At 42.5% G+C, this 14,039-nt stretch overlaps 1 protein-coding gene across 3 annotated transcripts in view; it reads left to right on the top strand.

Annotated features, from left to right (window-relative positions):
* The window catches only part of NMS (neuromedin S), a 408,471-nt gene extending 395,085 nt beyond the window's left edge, over window positions 1-13,386 (top strand). For all 3 annotated transcript variants that reach the window (XM_069635595.1, XM_069635594.1, XM_069635596.1), the window contains one exon: window positions 13,153-13,386. The gene's annotated coding sequence lies outside the window, so the exon portion shown is untranslated. The remainder of the gene's footprint in view (window positions 1-13,152) is intronic.
* Window positions 13,387-14,039: the final 653 nt, after the last annotated feature.

A 14,039-nucleotide genomic window follows, 5' to 3' on the forward strand; every position in this document is an offset into this window, starting at 1 on the left:
AACAGGGAGTCACAACGGACATCAACAGATGTTCGCTCGATTTCTCTCAGCGATTTTTTCACAAAACATAGACTTTATACTAACAATACTTCAGAGGTGACCTCCTACTACGTGGCAAATAATGAAAAACCTACTAGGGATTGACATAGGCTTAAGGGGAACATCTAATTATACATTACATAGGAACTAGGATTGTGATTGGCTGCCCACTGTCAGGTGGACAATATATGCCTACCTCTAAAACATGTCATCTACAAAACCATTAAGTACACGGTTTTCAATTGGTCTTCAAACTATACGGTCCTTCACTATACGGACCTCTACAATTGGTTGGCATGCTTGTGCCATGTCTGGAACATTCGGTTTGCTTAGCAGCACGTAAGCACAGACCCAGGTGCAAGGAGGTGGGCCTGACTCCATTTCCCCACCGAATTAGCCCAACATCTTTCATCGCCCATGCCTTCTGCCATGAAGATTGTCTTTGAACTTGGCGTTGCAAAGTTTCCTTGTATCTGGGAATACATGGGTGTGCAGGAACTCACTATTGTTGTTCTAGGACTTCAAGTTCGACTCTATTTTCATCCTTGGCTCACGTGACAGGAGACCACGATTTGGTCCATTTTGCTGGTTTTGAATGTCTTAAATGAATACAACTTGTCACTCGGCGTTCTTTCTCTGCACCTTAACTAGAGATGATTCACCCTTCGGATTTTCACTCCTTTCAAGAATAGATAGCTGACCTTGGCTGCTTTAGTTTTGATACCAGGCCAGACAGCCTCGCCATGCAGCTCTGTGATTTCAGCTTATACTTGCTGCAACACAACTCTCCCTTTCTTCTTCATGGGTCCTGGCTTACTAAAATGTATGATACCGATGTCCAGCTTCTATAAAGTGACGGCTCTTTCTGCATTCTATTCACTCCATATAGCCAGCTTCTATGATGACTTAGTCTACCTTGCGTTTCAGCATCTGTAAATTATTGAAAGGTTGATTTTCTGCTGCACTTCGTGCATGTGTAAGCTTCTTTTTTGTCTTTAAAAGTTCATTTGACTATTTACTTCATCATTAGTTTCTGTAGGATCCATGCATCCTTTTCAGCCAATATCCTGAGACAGCGTTCATACTCTCTTATGACATCACAGACTTCTTTCTTTGCTCTTTTTCTCATTCCTTCAGGGAGTTCCTACCTCAGATTATTGTCCCTTCAGGGATAGATTCGATAGGGTTATCTCAATGGGTATCTTCTTTCGAATATGCGCTGCAGTGTTGGTACAACTGCTGGTGTTGAAAATGGCACAATCTCAAATTTTCAACATAAAGGAGGTAGGGGGTGGGATTTCCCACAGAGGCATGCAACTGCTCCTCTACACCCTCTTCACATCATTAATCAAATCTAAGCTGCATACCTGCACCACACCATTTACCCATAGGTGTATAATCACTGCTGCAACTCTAGTGCACTTCAGGTTTAGCTCGTACTTCATAGATAGCAGTTGGCTCCAGCATACGTCTCCGTGTACTGACCAAAACATTTACCTCCCAAAATTGAAGCCTATTCCCCGCCCATAAGAACTCTTCAAATCAAATGCACAATGATACTGATCTCTTCCTCATTGTGGTGCTAAAACATCAAAGGCACTAAAAGGGAGCAAAAACAAATCTTTAACAACCCTCTGCTGTCCTCCCTGTTTCGATTAGAGTAGTACATATCCCACTGCATGTCGGCTTGCATTTGGAAAATCAAAAACACATTCTATTTGCCAATTTGTTCGATTCTGGAGTGACTAGAAATATTAGAGATATCGCCTTTGCCCCAAAATGGACATTCGCAGATTACAGAAAGCTAAACCTTAGACTTCTGGAGAGATAGCAAGGTCTGATTTAACATCAGGACCCATCATTTTTCAAACTATTGATATGAACATTGACTGCTAAAATGGGCAAGCTGACACCATAGTTTACAACCTTATTGCTGTACCACGTGTTTGGATATTTTGTATAATCCCAGTACTATCTGGGAAATGCACTGCATGATTCATTTATCCAACATCTTAGAGTCCTGAAGTGAGAAGGCAAAGGGGATCCTTGACTTACCTGTGTTGTCCTGGCTCTCCTTTATACTGCATACCCATCAGATGGGTATGATGCAAATCTTGACACCCATAGAATATCGGGACTTTCAAGGGGTCTTTTGCAAGAAAAAGCCTGAAGAAGTGCCGCCAGATCAATATTCTTATTATGCAATGCACCTCTCTGGAGTGCCTATTCCATGTAGAAGTGTGTGTGCAGTAACTAAACAGAAAGATGCACACCTATTGGAATACACTACTGATAATCTGCAGAACTGCGTAATTGACCGTTCTCAGTGGCATGACACTTCTACCCTCTTCTACCCTTTTTTGTATATAGACAAGAGGGGAACTAAAGACTTATATTGATTAAAGTGTGCTAATAATATCATAATGAAAAACATTTGGGTTGTTTACTCCTAGAGGATAAACCAATTATGAAATACCAAAGTATATACAAACAAAAGTCGGGGAAGATTGTTCTTGAATTATCTGCGCTGGATAAGTTGGTATTGTCTCACAATAACATTTATATAGTAGATAAAATAATTGTTGCCTGCGCCACCTTTCTATAGTTTAAAGAGTAATGGATTACTCAAATAATGTGTTTTACATCAAATGATTTATTCAAGTTCTTGTTGATTCAATATCAATAGTTGAAGGAAATGTTTGTATTTTATTGTATTCTATTTAGCGCCTTAAACCAAAGCGCTGCATGATTAAAAACAGGGTACGGTACAAAATAATGAGAGGTAAACATCAAACATCAAAACATCAATTCATTGTTGTTGTTCTATTCTGGTAGCTGGCAATCAGGGACTATGCGAAAGATGAGTTTTCAGAGAGAGACGAAAGAGAGAATAATCAGTGATAGAACAGTGAGAAAGTGGCAGACTGGGCACATGGAGGGCGGAAACATTCAATCTAAAGAGACAGGAAGAACGAAGGGAACGAGAGGGAGTATAGATGGATAAGAGTGAAGCAAGATAGGTGCCAGCTGAGAGAGGGATTTGAAGACTAAGCAAAGAACATGAGATTGAGTTACGAGTGAAAGGGTAGCCAGCCAAGTGAGGCAAGTGAAGAAGAGACAGAATCATGATAAGACAGAGTAGACAAACAGAAGAATTATATATTAATTTCAAGGGAGCGAGATGAGAGCACGGGAGACCAAAAGGAGTGTTAGAGCAGTAGAAGAGTCGACAAAAGATTAGAGAGGAAATAAGAAGTTTAGTAGATTGAAAAGTGAGAAAAGGACAAAATGTACACATTTTATAAAGATGGAAACAACAGGAACGAGAGGTAAGAGAAATGTTGTGAGAAAAAGAAAGATTAGAATCAAAGTAGAGGCCAAGATTACAAGCTGTGGGGGAAATAGAGAGACTAGATGGAGGAAAGGATATGGAAGGAGTTGGTGGATGAGGGGGAAGAGTATTAGCAGGGAAGAATAGAACCTCAGTCATTCCTGCACTTAGAGTGAGAAAATGAGAAGCCATCCAAGATTTGATAGAGGAGAGACAGGCTGTAAGAGTGCAGTGAATTTCAGGAGTGAAGGACGAAAAGGATAGAAAAAGTTGTGCATCGTCGGCGTAGAAGTGATGAGAAAGACCAAAGGAGGAGATTATCGCAGCAAGTTGAGAAGTGTAGAGGGAGAAAAGAAAGCGACCCAAGACTGATCCTTGGGGAACACTGTGCTCAAGGGGAATAGGTGAGGAGATCTTGCCAGCCCAGGAGACGGAGAACGTTCTATTAGACAGATAAGAGGAGAACCAGGAAAGAACAGAACCCCTAAGACCGAAGGAAGAAAGAGATTCCAGAAGCAGAGAATGATCCACAGTTTCAAAAGCAGCAGATAAGTCGAGAAATGTCTTTGTAGATTCAATTATCAATGGATCATCCATGTATCACAACCTTGTTTCAAGAATTGATATTTGAAAGATTGTTAAGCCTAGATTTTATGGCCATAATCAAAATAAAAAAAAACTCTTCATAGGCCCATAGTCAAACCGGAAAGTTTCATATGAGTTCTATCAGGCTATAAATCTATGAGTATTTTTAATTTTGGTTATGGTCAATCCATGAAGACATTTCCCACAACTATTGACATCGGAATTGGCAAGATCTTGATTAAAAAACGTTTGATAGATTGCAATTTATATGAGTAATCCATTATTGTTTAAACTATAGCAAATTGATGCAGACACAAATCTAAGTCTTTGATTCACTACAGAAAGTATATACAAAGGGCAATTTCCGGGGTGTTTAGAACCACATCAAAGTACAGGAGGCAGCGACAGATGGAAAACAGAATTCTCAACAAAATGTGGGATATTTGATATAATATGATATGATATTGCATTTATAATGTGCCTATACACAAGTATTTCAAGGCGCGACGAGGCAAGGGAGGTGAACAGAGGGAAGACAGAGACAACGATCTTACTAGGCCAGGTTACATTGAGATCACAGAAGTGCACGGTAAGGGGAAAAATGTGGCAGGGCAGTTCAATATATGGTATCGACAGTAAAAAATAAATAGAATAAATAAAAGCAATAAATAGAAGTGCGGCCAGCTGGTGGCAAGTGCAAGGGTAAGTGCAGACATCAAGTGTCAAGTTCTGGTAGGGGACTGTAGGGATGCAGAAAACAGTCCCCAAGCGCAGGGGTTGCCAGGGAGACAGAATTTAAGATCTTGTATTAACCTTAGGGAGATATAATTTCCCAGTGATGTTCTAATATATTGTGAAAGGATATTGTGTGGCATTTTTGATCATCAGTTTCTCGTCATTAACCTAGAAGATATTCTGATTTATTTTGAGTCCCTTGAGAACTATTGACATTGTACAACAAGTTCTCCAAATATTCCAAGACACATTTTTATATATTAAGTTAGGGAAATGCACACCTATTGGCAGCTCCATGAGACATTGAAGGGACCCATAGATGTAGTCCTTCACTAGACACAATTTAATTCTGGTGTGATCTACATCATGCAGATCTACAATGGGAGTTGACCATGTTGCAATGGCAGCCATCACTGCACCCCCTCCGCTGCATGCAGTTGTATGGCTTCCCTCTGGTTTATGTCGGCTCAGAAGACCTAGGCAATATTTGTGTGTTTTTCAAAGATGCTGCACACATCACGATGTGCGGGCATCTTGGGATTATGCGGCACCACAATCACACAGTGCCGGATGTTCACATGCATTCAGTACAAGAGGTAGTGGCACACAGCAGGCTCAGTAAATGCATATAAACCACACAGTAAGCCATTTGACATGGTTTTGTACACATCTGATACCATCAGAATGAACACGTTAGATGGTGTGTTATCAAAAAGGCATCTTCGGAATCTTATACTGAGTACCATGCAGTCCTTCAAACTAAATATTGTAATCCTGAAACACCATCCTAATTCTCATGCACCTCTAATTTACTTTGAAAGTACGGTTAATGACATGTGCCAGAAAAGGTTAATGGTTCTCCAAAGGATAACTGCTACTCAGAAATATACCTTGCCTGCAGCATAGGCCTAGTGGCACAGAAGCACCTCATTCACACGTGTAAAATACTAATTTCAAACATTGAGCCATGTATGGTATATTTAACATATTAACTTGAATCATAAAAATAAATAATATCAAAAAATAGATGCAAACAAAACACACAGATGATAATCTCAAGTATACAAATCTCATAATTCCGTTTTCACATTTGTTGAATTGCTCATGACGAAACACTGTATCTTAATGTAATTGTCATTTACTTAGTACTTCAACTTTTCATTCCAAAGGTAAAACATGAAAGTAACACTTTCTGCAAAAGAAAAAACTTTCTACAACCATGCACAATATATGTGCAGGAATATATGCTCTCTGCTGAGTTCTTAAGCAGCACCTCAACGTGTGTTTGACCCACCATCTTGTCGGGCTCTTCTGTGTTCTTCATACAAAATGGATTCCATGGGAGCCCAACACTTTGTACAACACTTGTGGTCCCGATTGCACTGGACACCTTCCCCTTCCTACTTAATGGTCTCCAGTGGTGCTTCACATCTTTCCTTTCTCTCTCAAACCATTACCAATGGGTGCTGTCTGTGTTTCACACTTCCGTACTTTCATGAATACTACACCTTTTCCCCTTCGGTCTTCTACTTCTATTCTAATGTATTTTTGTATAGTGCTAAATAACCCGCAGGCATCAGAGCGCTCAGACAGACAATACTAACATGGAACAGGAAAAGAAGGAAGCAGGAATACAGGTTTGGCTATGATCAGGGTGTGGTCAGAGTAGCACAGACTTATATACCACCTCCATCAAATAGAGTTTTAAGAGCTTTCCTAAATTGGCCAGTGATGGCAACTGTCTGATTCTCGGCCCCCAGGCGTCGAAGCTCTGGTCACTGTATGTCTTCAACTTAAAGCGAGGTTGTAAAAGAAGATCCTTATAGTTGGAGCGTAGGGTGCATCTAAGAGGTTGCTTCATAATCTGAGATCAAAAGGGAAGTTGCAGCAGTGCCGGCAAGGCACTTAAAGACCAAATAGGAGGCCCTAAAGTGGATCCTTTCACAGACTGGCAGCCAATGCAATGCCCTACGTGCATGAGAGACATGCCCTCTGCGTCCCAGGCCACACGCAGCACGTACATCTCTGTTTTGTATTGTCTGAAGTCTTTCCATGTTGGCTGTTGTAGTACCAGCCAGAAGCCTTTTGCATTAATCAATTTTCGAATTGATGGTAGCTGTTGCTATCATAGCTCTGTTGCCTTCTGAAAGGTAGGGTCGGATTTGCCAAAGAGATGGGTAGCAGAGGTACAGCTGGCACTAATGTAAGCCACTTGTTTTTCAAAGTTTAGGTTACTGTCAAAGAACACACCAAGGGCCTCATTACACGGTAGGCGGTGGACCAAGGTGCTATTAGCACCTTGGTCCATGCCGGTAAAATACCGGCACCGCCTTGGAGGAAAGGGGAATTACCACCCTATTCCAAGGTTGGCGGGGTGGTAATTCCCCCTTCCCCATTGCCCTTCCCCATTCCCATTTTTGCCCCATAGGGCATAATGGGAATGGGGAAGGTGCTAATTACGGCACCGCAAATTACGGTACTGTAATTAGCTCCCTGGTCCCTTTGCGGGTTGGTTTTTAACGCCTGCTAAAAAGCAGGCGTTAAAGTACCAACCCGCAAAGGGACCTCATAGTAAGGTGGTAAGGGTTAACGGTCACCGGTACCATTACCGGTGACCGTTAACCCTTACCGCCTTCCGTGTAATGAGGCCCCTAGTGTTTTCACAAAGCTGGAGACCTGGATAATGGCTCCCCCCACCAAGAATGTTTCATATTGTGGTTCAAGAGCTTTCAATTTGGCTGGGCTACCGACAATCAAGATGTCTGTTTTTGTATCATTAAATTCCAGAAAATTATCCTGCATCCAGGTTTTTATAGCGTCATACACCTTAGTGACCAAAAGTGAATCTGCCTAATAAGAACCTGCGAGTTCCACAACGATCTTGGTGTCATCCGCGTAGTTTGCAAATTTGACACCCAGACCGTCCAGCACATCAAAACACAACTTTGAATAAAGGTTGTAAAGCAAGGGAGATACGCTGGAGCCCTGAGGAACTCCACAATTAAGGACCAATTCCTCTGACTTAAACTCCCCTTGGACAACTCTTGTTCTCCTGGGACATAGGAAAGATTGAAACCAGTTAGCTGCTGATCTTGAACAACCTCCCACCTCCATTAGCCTGTCTGACATCCTCTCATGATTGACGAGATCAAAAGTGACAGACAGGTCTAACAGCATCAACATGGCCACTTTCCCTTTGTCAACTATGCCAGTCAGCAGGGATTTGACATCTACCAGTGCTGTTTCCGTGCCGTGGTGTTTTCGGAATCCCAATTGTCTGGTAGACAGTAGACCTTTCTCCTCGACGAAAGCATCATATTGAATGCTGGCTATTTTGCCAATAATCTTGAGGCAAAAGGGAACATTTGTAATAGGGCGGTTGTTCAACGGTTCATGTGGATCCATACCGTCCTTTTTCAGCAGGGGGGAAATCCAGGCTTCCCTGATGCACTCTGGGACTATCCCCTGTTGAAAGGAAAGGTTTATGAATAATGTGACAGGAGTGGCGATATTGGAGAAAACATTTTTGAAAAGAGATGCAGGAACAAATATCTCCACTACAGGAAGTGGGTTTAAGATTTTCCACAATAGTGGATATTTATTCACTGTGACTTGCTTGAATGAGAAGGTGTCCGCGTTATTGTTTATCTCCTTACTTGCAATAGTGATTTCTAAAACAGCTCCAGGGCGTTTAGGGGTTTTAGTCTAACTGTTCTCTTGGTTTTCTTTAACCTTTTGCATAAAACAGTTGTGGATGTTCTGACACCAAGCATCATTAACAACTAGACGAGATTCCTGAGGTTTGCCCTTCAGTTCTCCAAGAATGTGAAATCATTCTTTGGTGATGGATTTGGCCTCAAGGATACGCTCGACTACTCTTTTTGCTGCAAAAATAGTGGCTTTAAAGTACTTAACTGCTTCCTTATGAAGGGTCATAGTGGCAGCTGTCGGAAGTTTCCTCCAACCTCTTTTGGCAGCCCTTGTATGCTGTCTGGCTGCGAGAACCTCAGGAGAAAACCACTGGTTAGCAGAACCATGTGTGTCCTTTTTACCTTGGAATCTTTAAGTGGTGCCGAATGCACCATTTAGAATATTGCGCAGTGCAGCTGTATATGAGTCTAGTGAACTAGTATCTGCAATTGCCAGAAGTAAGGGCGACGTGATAGCTGAGAATGCTTCCAAGGTTACTTTGTGAATGCATCTGCGCAAAATGGGTAGAACCAGTGTTTTATATTGATTGCCGGATAACGCTTCAATAGTGCTGCACCTAGTCCCTCCTTTTTTTGCAATCCTGGGAGGTGCTGCACCTTTTCTGCCTCCACTATCCTCCTTCCCAGTAGTATTGTTTATCTTTCCCTCTTTCTTCACAAATCTAGGACCTCTGCAGCTGTACCTTCTCTCCCACGTACCCTAGGGTACTCCATCTCACTCTCGCTCCCATCTTACACCCCAAGAGTGCTAGACTTCTTTTCCTCCACCTTTCATCTCCAGAGAGGGTCTCTACATTTCCATCGCATCCTCCACTCACCTACGGGTTACTGCACCTCTCTCCCTTCTCCCTTAGAAAACTACATTAGGGCGCATTCTCTCCTCTTCACATCCCTCACATGAGCTGTGACACTGATCTGCTTCCTCCCTCATACAACTCACAAAGTGGCTGGACACTGACACATCTCCTAAATGTCTTTTGTACGGTTGGAGCACCTCCTAATTGTGGATTTGGATTATGGGCCTCATTCCGAGTACGGCGCTAACCAATGGCGCTATTAACGCCTTGGTTGACGCCGTACCCGGACCGGCAGCGCCTTGGTGGATGGCGGAATTACCGCCCCATTCCAAGGTTGGCGGGGCGGTAATTCCCCAATCCCCATTTACCCTTCCCCATTCCCATTCTTGCCCCATAGGGCATAATGGGAGTGGGGAAGGCGTTAATTACGCCACCGTAAATTACGGTGGCGTAATTAACATCAAGGTCCCTTAGCGCCATGGTTTTTAACACCTGCTAAAAGCAGGTGTTAAAACCTCCATGGCGCAAAGGGAACTCGGAGTATGGCGGTAAGGGATTACCGCCCCCGCTCTCGTTAGCGGTGGCCGCTATCCCTTACCGCCATACTCGGAATGAGGCCCATGTCTTGCCCAGGGGTGCTGTACACATCCTTCCATCCCCTTTCATACCTTCCAGGGGTACTCCACAACCTTCCCTCAAGTTGCAAAGAAATCAGCTGTGCCTCTTTTCCTTATGTCCTTTTCGGGGGTGCTGCTTCGTTTTCGCATCTTCCTGGGGTTGCTCCATGGGCTGGTGCACTTCTTTACCTCCTCCTTCTGGTCACTCCCAGGGGTAATGCGCCTCGTTCTACCATTCCTCCTAATCCTTCCTTGGGCTGCTACATTGTTCTTTCTCAAAACTAGGTTTCCTTAAAGAATACTGCCTCTGTTCTGCCTGCCCTCATGACCCCCTCTCTGGCCTCTTCGAAAGGTGGTTTTACCTCTTTCTCGCATGCCTCACATTGTTCCCAGTGGTAGTTGCACATTTCTTTTTTACCTCATGTGCCACTGTGGAAGAAATCAGCCTCACTCTTTTATTCTGAAGCTGGCAAACAGGGGTGAATTATGAACTGGCTTGGAAGTCAAGGAACGCAGCACAGCAACCCCCACCAATTCCACGCAAATAACCTGGCCTGCCTTTCAGGCCTGGTATCTTTATACTCTCCTGGTCACCTGATCCTAGAACATTCGAGATTTCTTTCTCTTAGGCCTTCTGGCACGTTTGTCCTGCCCCCTAAAGAACGCTACAACTATTCATGTGTCAGTGTCTGTCGTTAAAGTCCATGAACAAATTGTGCGTAATAGTTAGGCAGTTCTGGTTTGATGTAACATATGCAGGGTGGAGATTACTTTTGGGAAGGTTTTCCGGTCCTGTTGAATTAACCGATCATAGTCCGTCCACCACCACGATGACGGCTTCTGGGACCACACAGCTGATCATTGTTTGTAACTACTCAGGCTGGCTGGATCTGTTGGACGCGAGCCCACAACCTTGCTTCAGTAACCCTGGAGGGGACAGAGCATAGCTGTCCAGTGTTACTGCATAGGTGTTTAATGTCCATCATTGCCTTGAGCCAAGAGGGGAAATGGAGGGCCTAATAAAGGAGAACCACTGAGGATACACAGGCCATGATATCATAAGAATGTGGTGTTCAAGGCTGAAGCTCATTTGGGAGGTTCCCAATCCTTGCTTTATCATCTTCCCCAGAACTTACATTCATGTGTTTATTTATTTATCTAGGAAATAGACCCTACTCCCTCACCACCCAGGGATGCTTTACCACTCTCCCTCCCTGGGCTTCTGCGTCTTATTCCCTCCATTCTCAGATGGGTGGTGAAGTTCTTTCCTTCCTCACTTATATTAATCCCTGGGGAGTCCACCTTTCCCTTCTCTCCCAGGATTTCTGCACCTTTTCCCCTTCTATCTCTTATCCCTCAAATGAAGGTGCTATGGATCTTTCCCTCGTGTTTCTGCACTACTTTCTGTCCTACCGCATGTCCTTCCCAGTGGGATAGCACCTATTTATCCATTAAAGGTTCTTGACTGCTTCCCCACCTTCTGCATGTCCTTCCCAGAGGTACAGCACATATTCGCCCCTAAAAGGGTGCTTGACATCTTTCCCTCCTATCTGATGTTCTTCTTGGTTGTACAGTACCTGTTTGCATCGTAAGGAGTAAGTGACCTCTTTCCCTTTTCCCCTCACAGCACTCACATGAGGCTGCTCCCCTTTCCCTGCTCCCTCAGATTACACCAAGGGTTGGCCACACTTGCTTCTTGGGGTCAGACACCAGAGATAGTGGAAAACATAGTCAAGGAGTTGAAAGAGAGGTGTACGTGCTAGCAAATTAAGTTTAAATGGTCGCTACATACACTACGGGATTCTACCCGAAACTTAAACAGATTGGCTATCCAGCTGCATGTCAGAACGGAGACTGCTCGAAGGCTCTAGGCCCAGACTCCTTTAATAAGGACCACCCACAAATTGCCCTTCACCTTGACAAAGACTTAGGTCAAAACATGTGTTGGCTCCATTCTCACATATACCTAGCGACCATGTTAGGTAAAGTGAATATCTTAACAACAAATAAACCTTACATGTGAACACGAACCAAGAGTTGCTAATTTCTTCCGAACCAACAAACAGGAAACTATTGGTATCACCCATTTTCCGGCACCATTACCAAACAAGGTTTGAATGTTCACCCATACTTAAGTTAAATGTAACCTAGTTCAAAGCTATGAGAGATAGTTTAAACTGGCATGCTAGATACTAAAGTCTACAAAACAGGAATGTGATCTTGGGATGACCACATGCTATGATATGTATAATATGGAAACGCTGTTGGGAGAGGTTGACTAATTTAAGGGTGCATCAGAAGCAGGGCAGCCAGGGCAAAAGGGGAAAGCTATTATATGGGTCTATATGTCATTGTGGACAAAACAACACCTTGAATATTGTTTCTATTTGCCAACAATCCAGTTATTAAAGTCGTTAAAGCTTTGCACGGGGAAGGCACACAATATCTGCAGGCATGTTCGCTGTGCCAGGAGGTGACTGGCACAGCCCTAAGATCACTGTCTTGCTGTGCCAAGGGTGATTAACTGGCCGGTGTGTGCAGCTTCTTCCCAAGCACTGCCCAGAGGTCTGGGATGCTCTAGTCCATGCCCCGTGATGCACACCACAAATGTTTCCCTTCCAAATGCGCTCTGAGACCAATTTGTTTTTATTTGGCTTTCCGAGGGAACCACTGTTTAGCAATGTAATTTATTCATTTTTTCCTGTTTTAATTCTGTGTAATGTGTGGCTGCCCCCTTGTGTGGGTGGGTGGCGGGGAGCTTACAATGATAAATAGACGTGATTGTGATAGTGAAATTTGATTGTATAAACATGTGTTAGTGATTCCAAAAACTGCACCTCATCAAAATTGAACCTTATCCTTTAATCATTTTTAGTCTTCTCATTGGTGGTCAGTTGTGGTCATGTACTATTTAACACTAAGTGAAGACGTAAAGTATAAAACACTGGTAATTGTTTAGCATTCTGTTAGTGATCAATGAGTAATCAGCAAGTTTAGTGACCTTCATTCATTGGTCTTCCCAAAAATAATACTATGGAATACTAAAAATGCTCAATATAGACTTCTTCAAATACTATTTGAAGACTAGTTAAATACTAAATATGCTATTTGACCTCAGTAAGTCTAAGATATATGCTATGTGAATGTTGGTAAATCTAGGCTGGATTTTTCTATTTGGTACCTCTACAAGCACTAGCTTGAACATAGTACAATGGTGCACTGAGGGTTCATGTAACCAGAGTAACACTTGTTTGAATTGATCTACAATTTTTAAAAAACTCAAGTCTAAATCTCGTGGATATTAATAAAAGATTTTTTTTTGTCTTTGTTTCTCACAGCAACTAAACGCAGATGTGTTTCGTGGACAGAATTAGCAACTCAGTGACTCGCTCGGCACCGTTCAAAAAAACTGTTTATTAAATCAATCTGCTTGTTTTGGGTAGTAGGAGCTGTTAATTTTGTTAATAAAACTGCAACCAATATGTATTTTGGTAATTGTTTACATTGTGTCAATATATTGAACAATATACATGTATTTTTGTGTTAACAGTAAAAGTTATTCGGTTTCCTTCCTTGATGTCAGATTCCTGAATTTTTCTCAAATATGTCTTTACTGTTAAAGTGACCCAAATGAACCACTCTCACCCCTATAGTGATCTACACATTGTGATCACCTGGGTATCCCATAATGGCTCCATCCTCACAGCACAGCTAAACATTGGTCTGAAGTGTTGAAACCTTCAACGGTACCCATCTTTAGATAACCCTGCATATGCAAACATGCAAGCCACCATTACCCAATGTGTCCACCTGTAGGCAGCTATTTTATACATTTTGAATAACGCATCAGATTGAAGAATTTGTTTTTGCGTTTGGTGTAGTGTGGCATTTTTCAAGTTAGAGAGGACAACATCTGTGTATTTTTCTCTTTTGTGTCCCAGGTTTTCATTCATGATGCCACCTTTAACTATTGCAAGAGTTAAATATGCATTCAGAGATGTAACACATTTCACAATAACACATTTTTTAAAAACTGAAATCCATGCAGAAAGTTTACAATAAAAAAACTGCTAGGCGTTATACAAAATGTGTATGAAACTCACAGTCCTATTAGTTTTCAATGATGCTGAAAATGCTCTCGGTCCAATTAACAAAACAGTTGTCCAGGTTACAGGTGCAAAATATACACACAAGTTCATTCGCAAGCGCAATTTGGTGTGGAGAA

Source organism: Ambystoma mexicanum, chromosome 7p (genome assembly GCF_040938575.1).
Source record: "Ambystoma mexicanum isolate Mex_15411 chromosome 7p, UKY_AmexF1_1, whole genome shotgun sequence".
In the NCBI taxonomy this organism is placed as follows: domain Eukaryota; kingdom Metazoa; phylum Chordata; class Amphibia; order Caudata; family Ambystomatidae; genus Ambystoma; species Ambystoma mexicanum.